Source organism: Anabrus simplex, chromosome 14, assembly GCF_040414725.1.
Source record: "Anabrus simplex isolate iqAnaSimp1 chromosome 14, ASM4041472v1, whole genome shotgun sequence".
Lineage (NCBI taxonomy): Eukaryota > Metazoa > Arthropoda > Insecta > Orthoptera > Tettigoniidae > Anabrus > Anabrus simplex.
In genome coordinates, this window is record NC_090278.1 from 38,608,715 (window position 1) to 38,617,063 (window position 8,349).

Sequence of the window (8,349 nt, forward strand, 5' to 3'; positions counted from 1 at the left end):
TGCCGCGAAAGACAAGCAGTTTTTCCGGCATAGTATTCATAACTTACCTGAAAGATGGGCGAAGTGAGTAGAAGCAGATGGCCAATATTTTGAATAAACAAAAAATGAATTTCCCATGAAAATGACGTGTTATATTTACCACAAAAACCGGCAAAAACTTTACATCACCGCCTGCACGGTTGCTAGGTAACATTGTCTGGTCATCCATCCATACCTTACATCATAGCCTGCACGGTTGCTAGGTAACATTGTCTGGTCATCCATCCATACCTTACATCACAGCCTGCACGGTTGCTAGGTAACATTGTCTGGTCATCCATCCATACATTACATCACAACCTGCACGGTTGCTAGGTAACATTGTCTGGTCATCCATCCATACCTTACATCACAACTTGCACGGTTGCTAGGTAACATTGTCTGGTCATCCATCCATACCTTATATCACAACCTGCACGGTTGCTAGGTAACATTGTCTGGTCATCCATCCATACCTTATATCACAACCTGCACGGTTGCTAAGTAACATTGTCTGGTCATCCATCCATACATTACATCACAACCTGCACGGTTGCTAGGTAACATTGTCTGGTCATCCATCCATACCTTATATCACAGCCTGCACGGTTGCTAGGTAACATTGTCTGGTCATCCATCCATACCTTACATCACAACCTGCACGGTTGCTAGGTAACATTGTCTGGTCATCCATCCATACCTTACATCACAACCTGCACGGTTGCTAGGTAACATTGTCTGGTCATCCATCCATACCTTATATCACAACCTGCACGGTTGCTAGGTAACATTGTCTGGTCATCCATCCATACATTACATCACAACCTGCACGGTTGCTAGGTAACATTGTCTGGTCATCCATCCATACCTTATATCACAGCCTGCACGGTTGCTAGGTAACATTGTCTGGTCATCCATCCATACCTTACATCACAACCTGCACGGTTGCTAGGTAACATTGTCTGGTCATCCATCCATACCTTACGTCACAACCTGCACGGTTGCTAGGTAACATTGTCTGGTCATCCATCCATACCTTATATCACAACCTGCACGGTTGCTAGGTAACATTGTCTGGTCATCCATCCATCACGCCAACAACTTCAGGTAAGCCTCGACCAAAACACAATGAATAGGACAGGGAAGCGATGAAATGTGGGCAAAATGGTAGAACACTTCAATTAAAATAACAAAAGTCACCTTCATAGTTAAGGACAGACATTTAATGTAAATAAAAATAATTTAACAGTGGATGGAGAAGAATATTAAAAAGTTGAATTTTACATTGATAACAGAAAAGAAATGAATGCTTTTTAGAAAGGTAGAAGAACTTCAGCAGATTTGAGCAGATGTATGATGCAATAGTTACGTAGAAATGAAAAGGTTATCACAGGATAGGGTGGCATGGAGGGCTGCATCAAACCAGTCTATGGACTGATGACTCAAACAACAACAGAAGAACTTCTTGAACAACCTCACTTTTAAAATGATATGTCTTCAGACACAATAAAATAAATCAGACTAACAGAAGGCTAAATATCAGAGAAACAAAAGCTGGAAATTAAATCGAACATCAAAATTTTGGTACCTTCTGAACTCGGAATTGAAAATTTTAGAATTATTAATATTTACAGAAGTTTGTTGCGCATCATGTTCACAATTTCTGGGTACGGTCGTCCCTACATTTTACTCAATTAATTTACACAATATTAGTTAGCAATCTAGTTATACAAAACTTAGGAAGTACTTGGTATTTTTTACCAGAGGGGGACCTTAGTGAGTACAGCAGGGTATCCGCAAGAAATCATAAAAGGTAAAACACGCGCAGGAGCGAGAACCAAGAATAAATAACATTAAAGTATATAAACAAAAGTCAAAACAAGAATCGATGTAATGAATTTAAAACACAGAAACAAACATAATTTTAACAGAAGAGCAGAAAAATTAAATACTTAAATACGGAAAACTCAAGTTAAATGAATTACGGTGACTGAATTCAACATACTACACACCGACAGAAGCATACTGCATAACAAACGATGCAGATGGCAACAATGCACCAAAAAATAAGAAGCCGTTATCTTATCAGCAAGGCAAAGGCAACATCCCACAAGAATGCAATGAACGGCGGCAAAGTTCAGAAAAGAAAGCCACAAAACGGGATTTATATAAGAAAAATAATAACAATAATAATAACTGTTACGAAGTTTCCGTGGAGCAGAAAGAGGTGAAAGAAGGTGCTGGGTAGAATGAGTCTATCTACTATGTCAAAGATTAACTTAAAACTTTAACAATGAAAGTTATGTTTCTATTATAGCACTTACAACCATCTTGGAGAGAAGACTAGAGCTTAACAGAAATACATATATAGCTTTTGTAGACCTGGAGAAAGCTTTTGACAATGTTCAGTGGAAAAGACTGTTGAAAATTATGAAGGATATTCATTTGGACTGGAAAGACAGAAAAAGCAATACTAAACCTCTACACCAATCAGAGAATAAACATCGAAAGTAATGAAAAAGTATGCAAGGTGAGGATCAGGAAAGGAGTAAGTCAGGGGTGTTCCTTATCACCACTTCTATTTAATCTGTACATTGAAGAGGCCATGAAAAATGTTTAAATCAAAGAACCTGGCATTAAAATAAATGGAACAACTGTACACTGTATTAGATTTGCCAACGATATTGCACTTCTGGCTGACAATGAGAAAAATATGCAGATCATGCTCAACAAATTAACATCATCTTAAACGATTTTCAGCTTAACATTAATGTAAATATAACTAATGTTATGGTTGTAAGCAAATCTAAAATGAAGCCAGCAGCACATCTCAGAATTGGAAATATTTCAATAAAACAGGTGCACAAGTTCTGCTACTTAGGATCAGTTATTACCGATGACAACAGATGCACTGTGGAAATAGAAAGAAGAATTTCCCTGTGTAAGAAAGCCTTTGAGGAGAAGAAGCAGCTCTGAATTAATAATTCCTTAGATAATGAACAAAAGAAATTGTTTATCAAAACATTCATTTGGAGTGTGCTGCTATGTGGCTGTGAAGGGTGCACTCTCTTGAAGGAGGACGTGAAATTACTAGAGGCAGTTGAAATGTGGCTATGGAGGAAGATGACTAGAACTAGTTGGATTGAGAAGAAAACTAATGAGGCAGTGCTCAGAGAAATAAACACCCAGCGACATTTAATAACAACGATAAAAAGGAGAAAAGCGTCAGTTTTTTGTCACATTCTCCGGCATGTTGACTTCATAAAGAACTTGTTCGAAGGCAAGGTGATGGGAAAGAAAGGCAGAGGGAAACCACGGAAGAAGATCATTGAAGAGGTAGTTGAGATGATGTGATGCCAAGGTTATGGAGAGATGAAAAGGATCGCAGAAAGAAGAGATCAATGGTTGCAGCGACAAGGCAAAGCCTTTAATGATGATGATGATTTCTTTTCAAATCAGAAACTTAACAAACTTTTCACTGAGTGAAATAACAAGGTGACAGGTACAAATAGCAATTTTGATACAAGAATTGGAAAACCCAAGATTAGGGAATTTAACAGATTTGGGCTTCAAGCCCCTAATTTCCAACTTTACAATATCGCCAATTAGCGTTTACATAGACAAGGAGAAATCTCCCAAAACAGAGCACCTTGCTCCCACCGATACAAATGTTACAGCCTTCCAGAGGCACCCCTCAATGTTACAGAAATATTAGTAATCTCAGAAAAGAGCTTACATGTTCTCGAACTTTAACCAAGGAGACTGTGCTCCTAATTTCTTACAGCCTACTCAAGGCAACATTACATAAAATCTTACAATTTCCGGCCTCTCTAGGCCCAACCTATAATTTACAAATTTTACACAGGGGTATCAATTATCCAAACTACTGGGTCTTTGTGGAAAGAAGAACAGGTTAAATTACTGCCCCGAACACCAAATGAATGGAGGCATACACTTGCACTCCCAGAAAATTAAGTATGCGCTCCTAAAAAATTAAGTATAAAACCCTAATTGGGGTCTCGGCCCGATGATGCAGAGGCTAATCCCAGGCTACTGAGGTGACTAGAATGAAGGTTATTTTAACGTTTTACAGTAAAGAGAAGTAGTTAGCAAATCGTAGTCAGCTCAAACTAAACTGAAGGGGAACTCGAGAGGGTAACGCACTCTCTATCCCCGATTTACATTTTAAGATTTTATGAAATTTTACATTAACCGAAAGAAAGTTTAAATTTTAGAAACAGGAGGTTACATAGTTATAAATTAGAAACTTCCCTCGTGTAAGTCTGCGGAGGTAGCTACAGAAGAATGTGACTGGTGGCCATTACCTTGGCTGCTGAACTGCCTGGCGAAGAATGAGGCACGTCGCCTCCTGTCTTAACACACACACACACACTCAGAAAGATGACGATCAATAAGACAAGGTAGCCTGAAAAGGCCACAGCTTATATACCCGCGGGGACGGTTCGAGAGGGTTCTGGACTAAATCCGGACACACCCTCTCAATTTTTATTGCGTAAACCAAAACCCTACAAGAAGCCAGAGATTGGCTGAAAATATTTACAGAAAATTAGTGATTGACCAGATTCAAAAACTGGCGGAATGAGGAAGAAGTCTTGCAAACCTTGAAGTAACAAAATAAATGAAAGTTAATTTAGTTGAGAAAACAAAATATAACAAAACTTCTTTAAATCATTAATTCTTTTACCTTGCACCAGGGTGCATTACCTCGGTATTTTTGTAATGACTATACCTCGAATTTGTAGGTGGTAATAGGTTAGAATGCAAAGTAGTTTGGTTTGTAGGAAGTGTCATGCAACTCGCAGTACAATAATGTAGGAAGAGTAGTATAAATTCAAGGAGTTCTATAGGCTGTACCCATAATATCTATGCAAATCACATAGCGTGATCGTTGTACATTGTAGGGTACACTTGTTACTGGCTTAAGTATGTTTGCATTCTAACCTATCACCACCTAATAATCCGGACTCTAGTAATGACATCTATGGAGAAAAGTCTAAACTTCTTGACGTAAACCAAAACAAAACAAATAAGTCCAGTCACTTTAGGCAACTTCAAAATGACACATTACCTCAATAATTCACTGGTGACATCTTCTGGTCAACGTTCCAACTTCATGCCGTAGCTGTTTCAAGATTTGTGTGAGAGATAGCGTTCTTTAAGCCGCTTCTTTTAAATGAGCGGAGTTGAGGTGTACCTGCCGGTATAATAATAATAATAATAATAATAATAATAATAATAATAATAATAATAATAATAATAATAATATTTAGAAAAATCTAAACAAGGCAAATCGCAAATCGAATTTATCGAATTAAAAGCACGTTTCGGTATAAAATTACAAATCCAACTATTACAATTATACTCAAACTATTAGGAAGTAATGCAGCTTAAACATCATTGATGGTGGCCAGCCTTACCAACAGACAACTAAAATTTTTGTGAAATCAAACAAATTACATTTTACATTGCCGGGAATATTATTAGGCAATATTTGTACTTTTAATTAATGTTTAAACCTCCACAAGTAGTATCAAACACGTACCGAGCACCTATAATAATGACATTCATGGTTTCCAGTTGAAGATACCTTTAGCGGACACGTTGAATTTCACACTAGTTAATTACTTCCGGCACAAAATATTCACATCATGAAGTATTACGAGGTTTGAAGGCGAATGGCCCTTCCAAGTGAATTAGAGCAATAATATCTGGCGCCAGTTTGACATTTTCTTTAGCCCAATTAAGGAAGCTTCATCATAGCGGTGCACTTGAAGACCCGCAGAGGAATAAACAGTTCATGTAGAATTTGACTTACCAAACGAAATGACGATAATGTATAACGAAAATCCTTCACATGACTTACTGTTAAGAACTGCAATAACGCCTTGGCAACAGGCTTGCACAGAAGAAGATTGCAATGGTCACATCGGAAGATAAATTAAAAATTTGGTCAAAATACCCGAAACTACCACCCACCACTATATTTCAAGTTTAAGAAAGGTCCGGAAGCACCTGTTAATCATACTAGGGTGGTTCAAAGATACACTCGGATCCAATATAGGACATCGTAGACAATAATGTACGGTAATTAAAAGTTCAAAAGTCCCACAGTTATATTCCAGCTTGGCTGAGTCCATTCAAGCTATTAGAGGTACATCAGTTGACTAATTACAGCCAAATAGTTATCTGGCAGTTAATGACGCATTGTTCAATGATACATTTAAAATTGTGTCATTAATTTTGTCGCGTACTAATATGTCATAGTTGTTAATAATTATAATAATGTCCCTTAAATTATAACGGCACAACACATGAGCCTATATACTCCCGAATTGGTGTAGACATCGTTGATGTTATATGAATCGTAGATATGCTCTGACATTTTGTTTCTGGTTCTGAACGCTGTTTTGAAATGAAATTTCTTGAAAATGTTAGCGATTTAAAAAATTTAACTTCCAAAATGTGTGAAAATGAAAATCCACGACCTGTTTCCAGTCATTCGACGGGGTCAGGGATGGAGTGAATGAAGCCGCCATCTAGCGGCGAGGATAGGAATTGCTCCGGCTGCCGAAGCCTGTCGCACACCTCTGGAGCAATGATTAATGAATGACGGATGAAATGAAATGCTATTGGAGAGTGTTGCTGGGATGAACTATGACAAGGAAAGTCTCAGTACCCGGAGAAAATCTGTCCCTCCCCCGCTTTGTCCAGCACAAATCACACATGGAGTGTCCAGGATTTGAAGAACGGAACCCAGCGATGAGAGGTCGGGGCGCTTCACACAGGTTTTGTTTTCACCGTGTCTTTGGACTCCTTCTCCATGTTCGCAACGAATGTCGTAGTGACTGCGAATGTGGTGATCTGTCGTGCATCAATTGACGGACAGGAGCAGTACTTAACTACACGACTACCTTCGTTCGAGCGACCGTAAACGGCGAATACAAGTCTTTAATCGCTAAGCTGCAAACATCAGCTACCCGTGTGCGAACATTTAAATTTGACGGCATCTGACAGCTTGCTCGTCAGTTTGCACGCTTCGTTTTACTCTAGACCTACTAGATGGCAGAGTAAACTGCATCTCTCTTGGGGGGTCTATGCCTGAGTTTGTGATGAATTTTTTCGGGTAAATACCAAATTTTTTACTAGAGATATTTTATATTTTGACATCAATCAATCAATCAATCAATCAATCAATCAATCAATCAATCAATCAACCAGTCAATCAATCAATCAATATGTCCGACTCATTGGCTGAATGGTCAGCGTACTGGCCTTCGGTTCAGAGAGTCCCAGATTCGATTCCCGGCCGGGTCGGGGATTTTAACCTTCATTGGTTAATTCCAATGACCCCGAGGGTTGGGTGTTTTTGCTGTCCCCAACATCCCTACAACTCACACACCACACATAACACTATCCTCCACCACAATAACACGCAGTTACCTACACATAGCAGATGCCGCCCACCCTCATCAAAGGGTCTGCATTACAAGGGCTGAGCTCGGCTAGAAATAGCCACACGAAATTATTATTAATCAGTCAATCAATCAGTACTGATATGCATTTAGGGCAGTCGCCCAGGTGGCAGATTCCCTATCTGTTATTTTCCTAGCCTTTTCTTAAATGATTGCAAAGAAATTGGAAATTTATTGAACATCTCCCTTAGTAAGTTATTCCATTCCCTAACTCCCCTTCCTATAAACGAATATTTGCCCCGATTTTTCCTCTTGAATTCCAACTTTATCTTCATATTTGATCTTTCCTACCACTCAAACTTAATCTTCTACTGATATCCTTCCACGCCATCTCTCCATTGACAGCTCGGAACATACCACTTAGTCGAGCAGCTCGTCTCCTTTCTCTCAAGTCTTCCCAGCCCAAACTTTTGCAACATTCTTGTAACGTTGCTCTTTTGTCGGAAATCACACAGAACAAATCGAGCTGCTTTTCTTTGGATTATTATGCAGTTCTTGATTCAAGTAATCCTGGTGAGGGTCCCATACACTGGAACCATAATCTAGTTGGGGGTCTTACCAGAGCCTTATATACCCTCTCCTTTACATCGTTACTACAACACCTAAATACCCTCATAACCATGTGCAGAGATCTGTGCCCTTTATTTACATTCCCATTTATGTGATTACCCCAATTATTCTTTATATTAATACCTAGGTACTTACAATGATCCCGAAAGGGAACTTTCTCCCCATCGACGCAGTAATTAAAACTCAGAGGACTTCTCCTGTTTGTGAAACTCACAACCTGACTTTTAACCCCGTTTATCAACATACCATTGTCAACTGTCCATCTCAC

General features: G+C 38.9%; 1 protein-coding gene across 1 annotated transcript in view; it reads left to right on the forward strand.

Moving 5' to 3' along the window:
- Positions 1 to 8,349, forward strand: part of LOC136885238 (adenylyl cyclase 78C) — a 1,041,122-nt gene that overhangs the window by 741,343 nt on the left and 291,430 nt on the right. The window lies entirely within an intron of this gene.